Source organism: Primulina tabacum, chromosome 6 (assembly GCF_025594145.1).
Source record: "Primulina tabacum isolate GXHZ01 chromosome 6, ASM2559414v2, whole genome shotgun sequence".
NCBI classification, from domain to species: domain Eukaryota; kingdom Viridiplantae; phylum Streptophyta; class Magnoliopsida; order Lamiales; family Gesneriaceae; genus Primulina; species Primulina tabacum.
In genome coordinates, this window is record NC_134555.1 from 32,152,276 (window position 1) to 32,166,254 (window position 13,979).

Genomic DNA, 13,979 nt, shown 5'->3' on the forward strand with positions numbered 1-13,979 from the left:
GCCGCGGGTACCTTGGTTACACGTAGATGGATCCATTGACTGACATGATGATACAAAAGTCACAACTAATGAACGAAATTCAATTAAAAGAAATGAACATGTATATGATGTTATGTTGAGATATGTTTTGACATGTATGCTTTGTTATGTTTACGTTCACGCGTTAAAGATCATGAACTGTATTTTTTTATTACGGTACTTTTCACTGTTGCCTGCATGTATATGTACTTGGTATTGACATTGCAGGTGTGTTGAGTCTTTAGACTCACTAGGTGTGAATGATGCAGGTGAGCATGTTGATGAGGAGGCTGGAAGTGCCGAATTCTGAGTAGGCAGGGCTGAATATGCGCACATGACCCGAGGACCATATTTTCCGCACATCACGTGTTTTGAGTTTTGAGTAGACTTGATCAGTTTTATTCGCTTGTTTTGATAAGTTGAGGATTCCCAGGATTTTTACTTGTTTGATTATTGATGGCCGTGTTGGCAAACTTTAAACTGCAGTATTTTATTTGTCATATTATTACGATTATTTTTAAAAGGCGTATTTTTCAGCAGTCCTGCATGCATGCATTTAAATGAGATTTTCATGTATTAGCTTTTTTTTTTAAAAAATTTGTAGCATTTTTAAGCAGTAGATGTTTCACCTATTGTCCAAACGATTGAACATAAGAACAAAGCTAAACGGTTTGGAATTGGATATAGCCTTGAGAGTCCAATTGATTCACGAAGCTGGTTACCGAAACAGTTTAGCTACAAAAATCAGCACTATAGGAATGACTATTACAATGATTACAACTGTAAGACATTTCAGAAGAGATATCGGAAGAACAATCAGTTGAAAAAGTTTAAAAATCATATTGTTTCTTCTGCACACAACACACCACACACACACAAGTCGAGAAAAACCATTTGGAACACAGCAACTATCAAGTCAGTTAGACTAATCCAAGTCTAGTTTTCTAAAGGACTAATCAGTTTAGGATCCAAATAGATGTGGGTACAAAAATCATTTATTGTGTGTGATTGCAGGTGACAAGAACAACAAAAGAATCAATTTGGTACTTGGGCAGTGGATGCTCGCGACACATGACAGGGGATGCTGATTTGCTATTCCAACTGATCAAATATTCTGGTCCAACCATCAGTTTTGGAGACAACTCTAAGGTAAAACTGTGGGTAAAGGTAAGCTTATCCATGGTAATATTATTATTCTTACTGGTTGATAATTTGAAGCATAACTTGATTAGCATCAGTCAGTTACGCGATAATAATTTTTCAGTTCAGTTCAACAAACACACGTGCACTGTTAAGAACTTAAATGATGACATCATTATCACTGGAAATAGGTGTGGTAATTCTTATAAAGTGAGTTGGAATAATCAACCTAATGCACCAGTTTATTTATAGCTTCAAAATCTTCTAAAAACTTGTTGTGACATAAAATGTTGAACCACTTGAATTTCAAGTCCATCGCTCATCTGAGTAACCATGAAACTGGTCTGCCTAAAATAGATTTTTCAAAAGATAAAATTTGTTCGGCATGTCAGTTTAGTAAATAAGTAAGATCGTCTTAAAAAAAAAAGGTAGTAAATCTTCCACCAGATGCTTAGAACTATTTCATATGGATCTTTTTGGTCCTATACCAGCAATGAGTTTAGAGGGAATGAAATACACCTTGGTAGTTGTTAACGATTTTTCAAGATTTACTTGGTTTATATTTATTAAATCAAAAAACCAAACTGCTACACAACTGATTAAACTTTTCAAAAGATTATTAACTGAAAAATCAATTGGAATTGACAGAATAAAATCTGATCGAGGGACTAAATTTGTCAATCAAAAGATTTCTCAATTTTTAGAAAATTGTGGAATTAAGCATGAGTTCTCAGCAGTTAGAATACCTCAGCAAAATGGTATAGCTGAAAAAAAAAGCATACGCTTAAAGAAGCAGCTAGAACGATGCTTGCTGATTCCGGTATATCACAAAATTTTTGGGCAGAAGCAGTAAACACTGCGTGTTATACTCAGAACAGATCAATTATTAATAAAAATCATTTGAAACACATAATGAGATCTGGCATGGAAAGAAAATCTTGGTGTCCTACTTAAGAATATTTGGCTGTAGATGTTTTATCCATAATAATGGTAAAAATCATTTAAAAACGTTTGATGCTAAATCTGCAGAAGGAATATTTTTGGGTTACTCATCAGTTAGTAAAGCTTATAGAGTGTTTAACAAATGTACTTTGAATGTAGAAGAGTCAATTCATGTTGTATTTGATGAATATGTACTAACTGATAAGCCAATTGATCCAATTGAGTTAACTGATCACTTTACAGAAATCAGTTTGGATGATGATAGTGAAGAAGAAGCTCACATCAATCGACATATCCTTCAAACACCTGAACCAGAGATAGTGGATCAAACAGCTGAACATGAAGCTGTTCCTAACACTCAGTTGGTGGAACAACGCGATAATATTCAAATACCAACTGAAGCTTTTTCAACTGAAAATGATGTTCAGTTACAAACTGAACCAGTTACTGAAATTGTTCTGACTAATCCTAACTACAGATGGAAGAAATCACATCCACAAGAATTGGTGACAGGTAATCCATTTGATCCGGTAATAACAAGAAACCAAATGATTAATTTATTTATTCGTTCAGTTTTTTTTCTCAACTGGAACCAAAGAAAACTGATGAAGCTCTTGCTGATCCTAACTGGATAAATGCTATACAAGAAGAGCTAAATCAGTTTACTCATAACAATGTCTTGACTTTAGTTCCAAGACCAGTTTCTAAAACCATTATAGGTACAAAGTGGGTCTACAGGAACAAACTGAACGAAGATGGTTCAGTTGTGCGTAACAAAGCAAGACTGGTAGCACAAGGATATATGCAAGAAGAAGGAATTGATTACGACAAGACATATGCACCAGTTGCACGACTAGAAGCACCAGTTGCACGACTAGAAGCAATCAGAATATTCATTGCCTATGCCTCTTTTAATTACTTCAAAGTCTAACAAATGGATGTCAAGAGTGCATTCTTGAATGGTCAGTTGCAGGAAGAAGTGTATGTTGAACAACCACCAAGTTTTGTAAATCACTCTCTTCCTGATCATTTTTTCACTTGAACAAAGCTTTGTATGGTCTTAAACAAGCTCCTAGAGCTTGGTATGAGAATTTGTCAAAATTTTTAACTGATCAAGATTTTACTGTTGGAACAGTTTTTGACAAAACTTTGTTCAAAATTTCAAAGAATGATCGTATTTTACTTGTGCAAATTTATGTTGATGATATTATTTTTGGATCAACTAACCCCAAATTATGCGAGAAATTTGCCAAGTTAATGCAGGAAAAATTCGAGATGAGCATGATGGGTGAACTGATATTTTTCCTTGGTCTGCAAGTAAAGAAACTGGTACTTTATTAGTTAGACAAAATATACGAAGGAACTGCTTAAGAAATTTGTCATGTAGACATGTTCAGCTGCAAATACTCTCATGAGCTCGTCGATTAAATTAGATAAAGATGAAGGGAGAATATCAGTTGAGACGGTACTCTACAAAGGTTTAATAGGTTCTTTATTATACCTAACCGCTAGTCGTCTATTTGCTGTTTGCATGTGTGCTAGATTTAAGACAAATTCTAAGAAATCACATTTTTCAGCTGCCAAACGCATATTGAAATATCTTAAAGGCGCACAAAATGTGGGCTTATGGTATGCTAAAGACTCATCTTTCAATTTAGTTGACTATTCAGATGCAGATTATGCAGGATGTAAGCTTGATCGTAAAAGCACCAGTGGATCATGTCAGTTTCGGAGACAGACTGATTTTATGGTTTAGTAAGTAGCAAACATCCATAACAACTTCCACAACTGAAGCAGAATATCTAGCTGCTGGAAGCTGCTGCGCTCAACTGCTCTGGATTCAGCAACAACTGAAAGATTATGAAGTCGTTGCAGAAGAATCACCAATGTTATGTGATAATACAAGCACAATTGCGATTACATACAATACAGTTCTTCATTCCAGGACCAAACACATTGATGTCAAACACCAATTCATCAGAGATCATGATCTAAAGAAGGAAATCAGGCTGAAGTACATATCAACTGAACAACAAGCAGCTGACATCTTTACAAAGCCACTTTCCGAGACTAAGTTTTCTTATTTTCACAATATTCTTGGTTTAATGATTTGTCTTAATCTTATTTGCATTATTTTATGTCATTTAGTGTTGCTAGTCAATTGTTATCAATTATTTTGCAGAGAGAACATAGCAGTAAAAATTAATGAATAACAATGAATCAAAAATAGAAATTTCATTGAGAAAACATATCTGCTATTACACGATTTAGTTATATTTCTATTGCATTTAGCCAGGAGGACATCCAACTGGATAATTCTTCGAAGGAAGTTCCCCTGAAGTCCTCTGAACTCTTTGCTCTTTGATGAGCATCAGGTAATATAGTCTTCATCAGTTGCCAGATCTGAAGTATGAATAATGGAGAGTCGTTGCTTATACTTGATCTTCGTTGCCAGTTGTTCTCTTGTGGCAACTCGTCTCTCTTGTTGGATGGACTGCAACTTTTGAACTTTTGTCCAGGTGTACAGTGTTTTTGCGAAGACAAGGTCTTCAATTTCATTTTTCTTCGCTGCTACAGCTGCTAGCCTATTCCTCTCCGCACGATTGGATTTCCTAGAACGACTTGCCTTGTCCATATGCTCTTAATTAATATTATCCGTAAAATATTTTGTATCTGATGAGTTTGATCATATTTATAGAGAGATACAACCAACTGAACATAAGAAGATGAAGAGACATCAGTCAACCGTCTACAATTAATTCATCGACAATGAGTTTCCCTTACTTTTTTTACTTTTATGCATTTATTTAGGGAGAATATCGATTTTAATTTGGTTAACTAATAAGACAATTGTCAGTTGGTCTTCAACTGAACTGATTTAGTTTTTAACTGATCACTCAGTTATTGACTTAACTGAACTTATCATATAGGTTAACAGATTATTGATAAAACTTCACATTAAAAGATGTGACCGTTAAAATTACATATTTAATTATGTCCTTCATGAATAGTGATTGGTAACGTGGCCCCAAGTAGTCCAATCGAGTTTTATGCACGTTCACACGTTTTAAATTTAAATTAATCTTGGACTGACACGTGTCCAAAAATTTGAACAGTCACCAACACAAGTAATTGTGCGGTAAGGTCCAGGAATTTAATTCGTAACCTGACTGCATGCAATCTTGGATTTTATTTTAAATTATGTGTAATTATTTTTATGCATTTATGCATAATTCATGCATGATAGGATTTAATTCATGAAAATTTTAAGTTCATACATTAGGATTCCTAGGTGCACTTCATGCTCAAACGAGGGACGGAGACAGGAGAATCTTCAGGAAAATGATTTTTTTTATACATGATTAATTTTTATTATTTAATATAAGGTATTTTTAATGGTATTTTTGAAAAATAAAATTTTATTGAGTATTTTCATCCGTAGAATTTTATTTTTAATGGTACACAAATTTTATCGAATCGGGGGACTTTTTAAGGGTTCGGCTAATATGTTCAAAATACTTCCAACACGAAATAATTTTCGAGAGTGTGTTTGGATTTAATGGACATATTTTTAAGCTTGTTGGGTTTAAAACCCTTTTCAAACCCTTTATTATCTTTTTAGGGCCCATTAATTGTGTGATTAACCATTTAATTATTATATAACAAGCCATTAACCTAAACCTAATTACTTTGCATAACCGACACCCTCATTCAACCTTCCCCACCCTTGGTTTCAGAACTCGGCAGCTGAAGGCATCGGTTCCCTCTTGTTTTGCAAAAAGAAAAACTTCTTCCGTGTCTCCATTTGCATCGTTCTTGTCTTCAAATCATCAAGGCACGTTTGTATATTCCTTCTCTCATCATGCACTCCAATATTAGGCTGTAATATGCGTGTTTGTATGCAAAAGTTTCGTTCTGTTTGAAGCATGCATATTCGAAATCTTTTGGCACGAAACTTTGCTTATTTTGTCTTTCAACTCACGTTTTCTGATATGTTTTGCAAGGGGGGGCTGCTGTATTAGGTGGTCAAGGGCCTGTACAGATCAGGAGTGTGAGGTGTAAGCGCTGGAGTGTGTAGTTGATCGGGTTTGGTTGTATTCGAGAGGGGCTGTGCAGATCGGAAGTTTTTGGTTCAGGGGTTCGGTCCATCGTTTCTCTACACCAGCCGTGCGAGAGCCTTCTCCAGCCCTGGACCAGACCAGTCAGGGTCTGGAATGGCACGAGCCATGCTGGAAAGGAGGGAACAAACGATCGTGCTAGGTGTTATGGGTTAGCCGCGGTAAGCGCACTTTGTGGGTTCTCGGTTTTTAGCCGTTAGAGGCTTGCATGGGGATTGTGGCGTGGGTCTGGTAGGTCCATTGGGGACTGGTCTTGTTCCCTAGTAGGTTGGTTCATGGCTGGTACTACGAGTTTAGCGAGGCGTGAGTTTTTGGGAGGAAAGTGTGCATGAGGTGGTGAATTAAGATAGGACCGAGAGTTTTGTCAAGTTCTGGAAATTTCAGCCGTGGGTTTGGAGGCCTAATGACATTGTTTTAGGACCTATTAAGTGTTTTTAAGATATGGTAAAAGTTGGAGAAGATTTGGGTAAATTTTGAGTCGATTCGGGTTAAAATCGGGACCCCGGTCCAAGTTTTAAAACGAATCAGTTAAGATGTATTATGGGCTTGAGTTTATGTCTAGGAATACTTTTAAATATGTGTTAGGATCGGTTGATTGGTTGAAAGATGTTTAGAAGGGGGTTGAATAAACACTCATGATTTTTGAATAAACACTCATGATAAACTGAAACTTAGGAATCTTGTCAGTCGATGACAATCAGTTTAACTGAATATAGTTTTGGAAATAAACTGACTGAAAGATAGAATAAATGACTGAAGTAAAAACACGAAGATTTATGGATGTTCGGAGATTGAATAACTCCTACGCTACCCTTTCTATCACAAGGATATGATATGAACTAAAAGACTTTGATCAATACAAAACTTGTACAGACCCACTTCAGTTTGGACTTAACACTGCCAAAACTGAAACTCTTAGTTTACTAAATTTTTCATAGTTCTCGACTGGACTTAGCACAACTGATCTAGCTTAGATCAAATAAATAATGCAATGGTTTGTGCTAGTAAGCTCGAAAGGTAGCCTCAAATGCTAAGAATAATTCTGATAAGTGTGAGCTTTTTGAATATCAAATGGGAGTAATAAATTCAGCAGGGTAACAGCAAGCTTGAAACAATAGATGAATCGTATTGATAAGTGTGTTTTCTCAACCGCTCTTCTCACCTATTTATAGGCTTTTATTTAACGGTAACATTAAATAATATTTGAATCTTTATATCTGTTGATTGCCACGTCAATATACTTCTGACATTCATACACTGCAAGTTCTGAAATGTGGCGTTGCACTACGAGTTGCAGTATGCTTTGTACTGTTGTCGGTTGAATGTCCTTTTCAATTGATTACGTGTTCAGCTGAATGATTAGCTGATATGTAGATGCTGGTAAGCTCACAACTGAATATCTCAACTGATCAGTTTCCAACTGATCAGTCAGTTGACTTTGTAGATTCAGTTCGAATGGTTTCAGTTGCCTTTTAATAACCTGCGCATTAATCTTCACTTAGGCAACTGTCAGTTCGTGATCAGTTAGTTCAATAGATTTAATCTCTTAGTTTGTCAAACCACCGAAATTAAGTTTCCAACAATTTCCCCCTTCTTGGTGTTTGACAAAACTTGCAAGGTATGAACTGGTCAACTGAACTTAAGATAAACTTCGATTTCATTGTAGATAAAATAATTCTATGATGTACAGATTCGTACAAAGAATAAAGAATAAAGAATCTTTAGATCTTCAACCATTAATTGAAGTCAGTAAGTTGATCTTCATATCTTCTTTTTCCCTTTGTCTTCTTCTGTCTCTCGAATAATTTCTCCCTTTTTGTCAAGCACATCCACTTTCTTTGTTAATATACAGACATCTACTGCAATATCTGATATGACATTCATCACAATATTCTGCAACATATCAATTCTTTTAGTGACTGTACTATCCAGAAAGTCAAAATGTCTGCCGACTAAAGCTTGAGTTTGGAAGTGGGATTCAGTCGACAATCTGTCTTTCTTTATTTCTTCCATCTGGAGGTATAGAGAAGTCACACTCTGATTGAGTAGATTCAAATTTGTCCGTAGTAAACTCATTGGTCGAGTTGAGCTTCAAAGTGTGTGCGAGCTGAGTAGACTGTATTGCAGAAATAACATTCATCATACTGACTAGGTTCGACTAATCGGTTTGAAGTTCTTCAAATAGGGCATCATCGTCTGAAATTCTAGGAGACATGGCTCCGGAAGTTTCTGGAATCTGTTCCCTTTTTTGTTGAGTAAATACAACCATCGCACCGTCAGTTGGTTCTGTTTCATGTGCAGGTATTTCTGAAATACCTTTAGTTGTAGGGTCCTAGGGAGGAGATGAGACAGTTGGAAGAACAGAAGTAGAAGAAGGTTCTTCGGTTGTTTCAACAACTGGTTCTTCAGTTGGTCGTATAACTGGCTCTTCACCTGACACTGCTTCAGTTGTAACTGCGTTCAGCTGAGCCTCTTTATTTTGTTCGAAAACTGCTTGTTCAGCCATAACAACTGACTGAACTAGCTCTTCAATCTCTTCAAAAATAGCCTTCACGGCCGGGTCTTCAAAATAAACAGCTTGAACAGCTGGTTAATCAACAATAATAGGATCAGCTTGATTTCCAGTAACAGTTGGCTGATCTGCTGGTTCCTCAGATATAACTGTAACGCCCCAAAAACTCGAAGGTCCACGCAAACCACGTGCATGCAATTATTAAATTCTTTTGTATTTTAATTAAATGTTTTAATTGCATTAATTATTTTTGTGGTGCATATTGATATGTTTAAATTATATTTTTCTACATGGTTGCATTAAAATGTATTTTTAAAGGTTATTCGAGTTGCGATCGAGGAACGGGGACCGATGGCTGAAAAATAGAAAATGTTTTTATTAAATAATTGTTTTTAATTATTTAAAATATGGTTAATGCTTTTTAGTATTTTTGAAAATAAGGGGTTTTTAGGTGATTTTATACGCCGGGACGTAAATTTTATCGGTGTTGGATTTTCAACAAAAATACAAACTTTTTGACAACCCGACTATTTAATTCACAAACTTATTTTAAGAAAGCTATTTTAAATATTTTAATTAAATTCTAATTAAGCATTTAATGGGCCTAAACTTGGCTTAATATGCCTAAACTTGAGTTAATAACCTTATTTACTATATAATATACAAATCTCTACCCAAAACCCTACTCTTTTGCACCAAAGGAAATCGGCCACACTTTTTCAAAAATCTGAAAATTCTCTCCTCACCACCCTACACACACACGGCACACATACATATCATCCAAGGAGGAATTTCGTAGGGTTGAAGAGAATACAAGCCAAAGTTGTGTCCCGTTCTTCGTCGTCAACAGATTTTCATGCGTATATAACGCAAAGGCACGCCATAATTCTTTCCTTCAAACATCTATCACACCATAATATTTATTTGAACATGTTTTGAAAGAAAACAAGGCACACAACTTGAAGATTTTCGTACATGCATATTAGATGATTTTTGGCACTTGTGTTTTGATTTAAAAACATGATTATTGTGTCATTAAAGGGGCTGCCATGTAGTAGGATGTTAAGGGGTGGTTTTACACGAGATTTAAGGTCCTAATATCACACCAAAAACGTTGTGCAAACTGAATAAAATAAGCTGGAAACCATCAGGTATCATGTGGATTGCAGGGCTCGGTTGATGGGTGGTTTGTGGCTTGGCTTGGCTGGGGCTGGACCAAAGCTTGGCTAGGGCCCGTGAAAGGTCAAGGGAAGAGTCCTAGCCATGCTAGGACTCGAGACCATGGGCTGGGGAGGAGTCCTAGCAAGCTAGGACTCCACCCGAGAGAGAGAGCAAAGGGTAGCGCAGGTTGCAGCAATTTGTGCAGGGGCTGTGGCTCGGCCAGGGGCTTTGGGGCTGGGCTAGGTTAGGTCCTTAGGGTCCTAAGAAGGGGCACAAGGGGCTGGTTCAAGGTCTGGTGTGGTTGGCTAGGTCCTAGCAACAGAAACGTAGGGTCCATGTCTATGTGGGTTCTCGGCTGCTTCTGGTGGCTTGTGTTGTGGCTTCGGTTTTCAACTGGGGCTCGAGTCCTATGGGTTCTAAGGGTCAAGTAGGGTGCCTAGATGGTCTGGTCATGAGTTGGTGCAGGGTGGCTCGCTGGGGCTCGAGCCAAGCACAGAAAACGTGAGGGAGAAGCTTTTTGGCAGCAAGTTTGGCGTGAGTTGTTGTCAAGGTTCAGGGGCTTCGCTGCTTGGGTTCAAAGGCTGGGCTGGTCTTGGCAGAGGCTGGGCGTGATCCAGGAAAGGTTAGGGTGGTGTGGGCTAGGTGGTGGCTCGGCTGGAAGTGTCCTAGGTTGGCTAGGAGTCCTTATGTGCTTAGGAGTTACACACACATACACAACATGCAAAATTTTGGGTCAAGTTTTAGGTGGGTTTGAGCGAGCTAGGGGCTTGTTCTTTGGGCTGGGCTCGGTCAGTAGGGTCCCTAGATGGGTTGGCTAGGTTTTGGTTCAAAGTGGCTTGGGCTTGGCTCAGGTAAATTAGGAGATGGCTCGGTGTGTTCGTCGAAGGGTCAAAAATGAGATTAATTAAGCCAAAATTGATTCCATGGGTCCACGGGGGTGTCTCACGACTTGGAAGGGTAGAATAAATCATAAAAAGGTTAAGTTTAAAATTTGGGGTCAAAATATTGAGTTTTGGATTTATTCGGGATTTAATCGCCGCACGAAACGCTAATTAACAAGTTAATTGAAAAGTCTAGTTTTAAGCTTCATAAAATTATGAAAATTTAGGTTTAAACTTAAATAATTATTAGAAGCCTAAGTTTTTAATTTTGTAATTTTATTTTAAGTTTTGGTTTAATGACGGATTAAAACGCAGTAATACGACTTATTTAAGGAATAAATTAAAAGTCATCGATTTAAGCCAAATAAAAATATGGAAAAATTCATGTAAGCTTAAATAATTATTGGGACATGTTAGAGTCAATGAAATTAAGAAAATTTCAAAAATGTGGAATTTTACGTCTAGGGGTAAAACAGTCATTTTACACCTAGAAATTAGTAAACGTCATGGCAGTGCCCTAAATGCTGTTTTTATGAAATTACGATTATTTTTAAATGTTTATGAATTGTTCATGATTAAAATATGATTTTTGAATGTCTAAATGATTTTTATGATTTAAGAAGACATTTAAAATACATGTTGCATGCTTGGTTTCAAAAATGAAAAATGTAAATATTACTCATGATTTTTCTAAGTGATGTGAATGTAAAATGTTGAAGGATGTGAAGTGATTGTGACTAATTCGTTAATGTTGGCGACGTCGTGAGGGTTATGGTCCCAGTGGGAGCCCGACGATCGTGTTTCCATCATTGCGAATATGTGGTAACGGTCATGTGGTAACGGTAAGAATGAGAATGTCGTGAGGGGAAAAGGCCCCAGAGGGAACCCATTTAAGGGAAAAGGCCCCCGAGGGAACCCCGACGAGCGTATTTCTATTCGATCATGATAGGCCAGGGCCCAGTTGACCGGTGAGAGTGTTGCTGGTGTCCCCCGCCGCCCAGTACTGAGGTTTCACGTAGATGGATCCATCGTCATGTCATGTCATGTCAGAAAAGTCACAATTAACGATCTGAATTCAATAAAGGAAAAAAGGAAATGTTTATGATTATGTTTAAGGTTTTATGTCATGTCATGTTGAGGAAAAGGAAATTCATGTTTGCATGTCATGAAAATGTTTATGTTTAAAGTTTTATGCATCATGAAAATGTTTACGAAAATGTTTATGTTTATGCATCTTCATGAAAACGATATTTTAAGTACAAGTATTTTTCACCGTTATATGTTGACTGTATTACGTATTACTCGTTATAAAGAATATGACGTGTTGAGTCTTTAGACTCACTAGGTGTGATTGATGCAGATTATATTGATTCTGAATATGATAATGGAGGTCTTGATGGTTGATCTGACTGGACTGAAGGTGCACATAACCCGAGGATCGACGCTAGTTTTCCGCACTAGTTATTATTTATGATTTTAAGTAATGTTAACGATATTTTTACGTCTTTTATTTATGTTATGAGAGATTTTTGAGAGGTTATAGTATGGGCTATACTTTTCAAATAATGTTTTTAGGTTTGGTAAAATGTTTGACGATTTTATACTTTAAAATATTTTCCTTTGGATTTTTAAATAGCAGTGGATGGTTATTTTTAAAATGATGTCAAAAATATTTTATGGTTCAGCCGATGCTAAGTGAGGTTTAAAAAAAAAAAATTTCTAGTACTTTTAAAGCAATAAAAAGGACAGGACGTTTCAATAACAATATCTTCAACTGGTCTTGATGTTTCTAGCTGAATGTCAGAGGTGACTGATTTGATTACCTCATCAAGATTTGTCAATGATAATTCAGCTTCTGAATAAGGCGTTAGATCAGCAGCTGAAGATAGTGTAGGTTGAGCAACTGATGTGGAAGGTTCAGTTGCCTGTTGAATAGTTTCAGCAGCTGATTCTTTTGGTGGCTCTTGAACTGACTGTTCAGCTAGCTCATCTGATGATAATTCTTGAGAGGCCGCTAGAATGATCAGTTCTTGACCCATTTCCCAGTTTTTGATTTGCATCTGTAAACAAATAAGATCCGAGTCCAGTTGATTATGCACAGTTGCATCATTGAATGCTGTTGGACTTGTCGGATCAAAATTCTAACGCAGCTCAGCAACTATCTTTTGAAGCTTCTTTTCTCTCAACTGATCGAAGAAATAACTCTTGCGTTCCAGAGCCTGCACAATTGTAGAAGCTTTGACTACTCTCAAAACAACAGTCTCCAGTTTAATAAACTTCTTCAGTTTAGACTTTGACTGAAGCTATTTAGCAAAGACTTCAGTTCTGAATTTCACCCACTCATTGTAGGTCTTGAGTTTGTTTGCTGCAAATTTATTGATCTCTTGCCAGATGAGATCAATGTGCGTTTGAATCGTATAAGTTGGTCTGGGTTCTTCTTGCATCTTCCCTTTGCCCTTAGGGTCAGTTAGGACATGGGAAATGCTCAACCCTGTTGTTTTTGAATCAATCTTCTCTCTGATCACTATTCCCTTAGGTCTGGCAGGAGGTAGGGAAGAGTAGCCAGTAATAGTGATCAATGAAGCCTTAACTCCAGCAAGCTTCTTCTTGTCACCAGATTCGGTGAACTTCTTTTTCGGTAGAATTGTAGATAGAGGCAAATGATCCTTAGTTGAGGGTTCAGTTGGAACAGCTTTTAGTGGTATTGCCTTGATAGGCTGTTGGGCTCCTGACTGCAACAGTCTTTTAGTTGGAATGGTCTCAACTACAGCAGCAGGCTTGGTCTTCAAAGTTCGTGGTTTCTTCACGACTTTGGGAGATGGAGTCCTCTCAGAATCGGTTTCACTGACAATCAGTTTGCGCTTGATTGTCTTATTCTGAGCCTCCTTCCGTGCTTTCTTGACTGATTTAGGAGCTCCTTCCATCCCAATCTCCTTTTTAATTGAATGAACTTATCAGGAGTTATGTCCAGTTTTTTCTTGGGAGGCTGGACATTTTTGGCATTGAAGGAAGATCTTTAGTTTTGATGATTTCTCAGAATCATCAGTTACCACCCCTTTAACTTTCAGCACATGGCTGAGCTGTACTGCAAAACCTTTTGACTGCTTGGAAGATTGGAACATGTTTCACAGGATGTTGAATATGATGTTTCTCCAGTTCATCTTCCGGCCAGCCATGATAGCAGTCATGGCCTGAAACTTCTCCAAA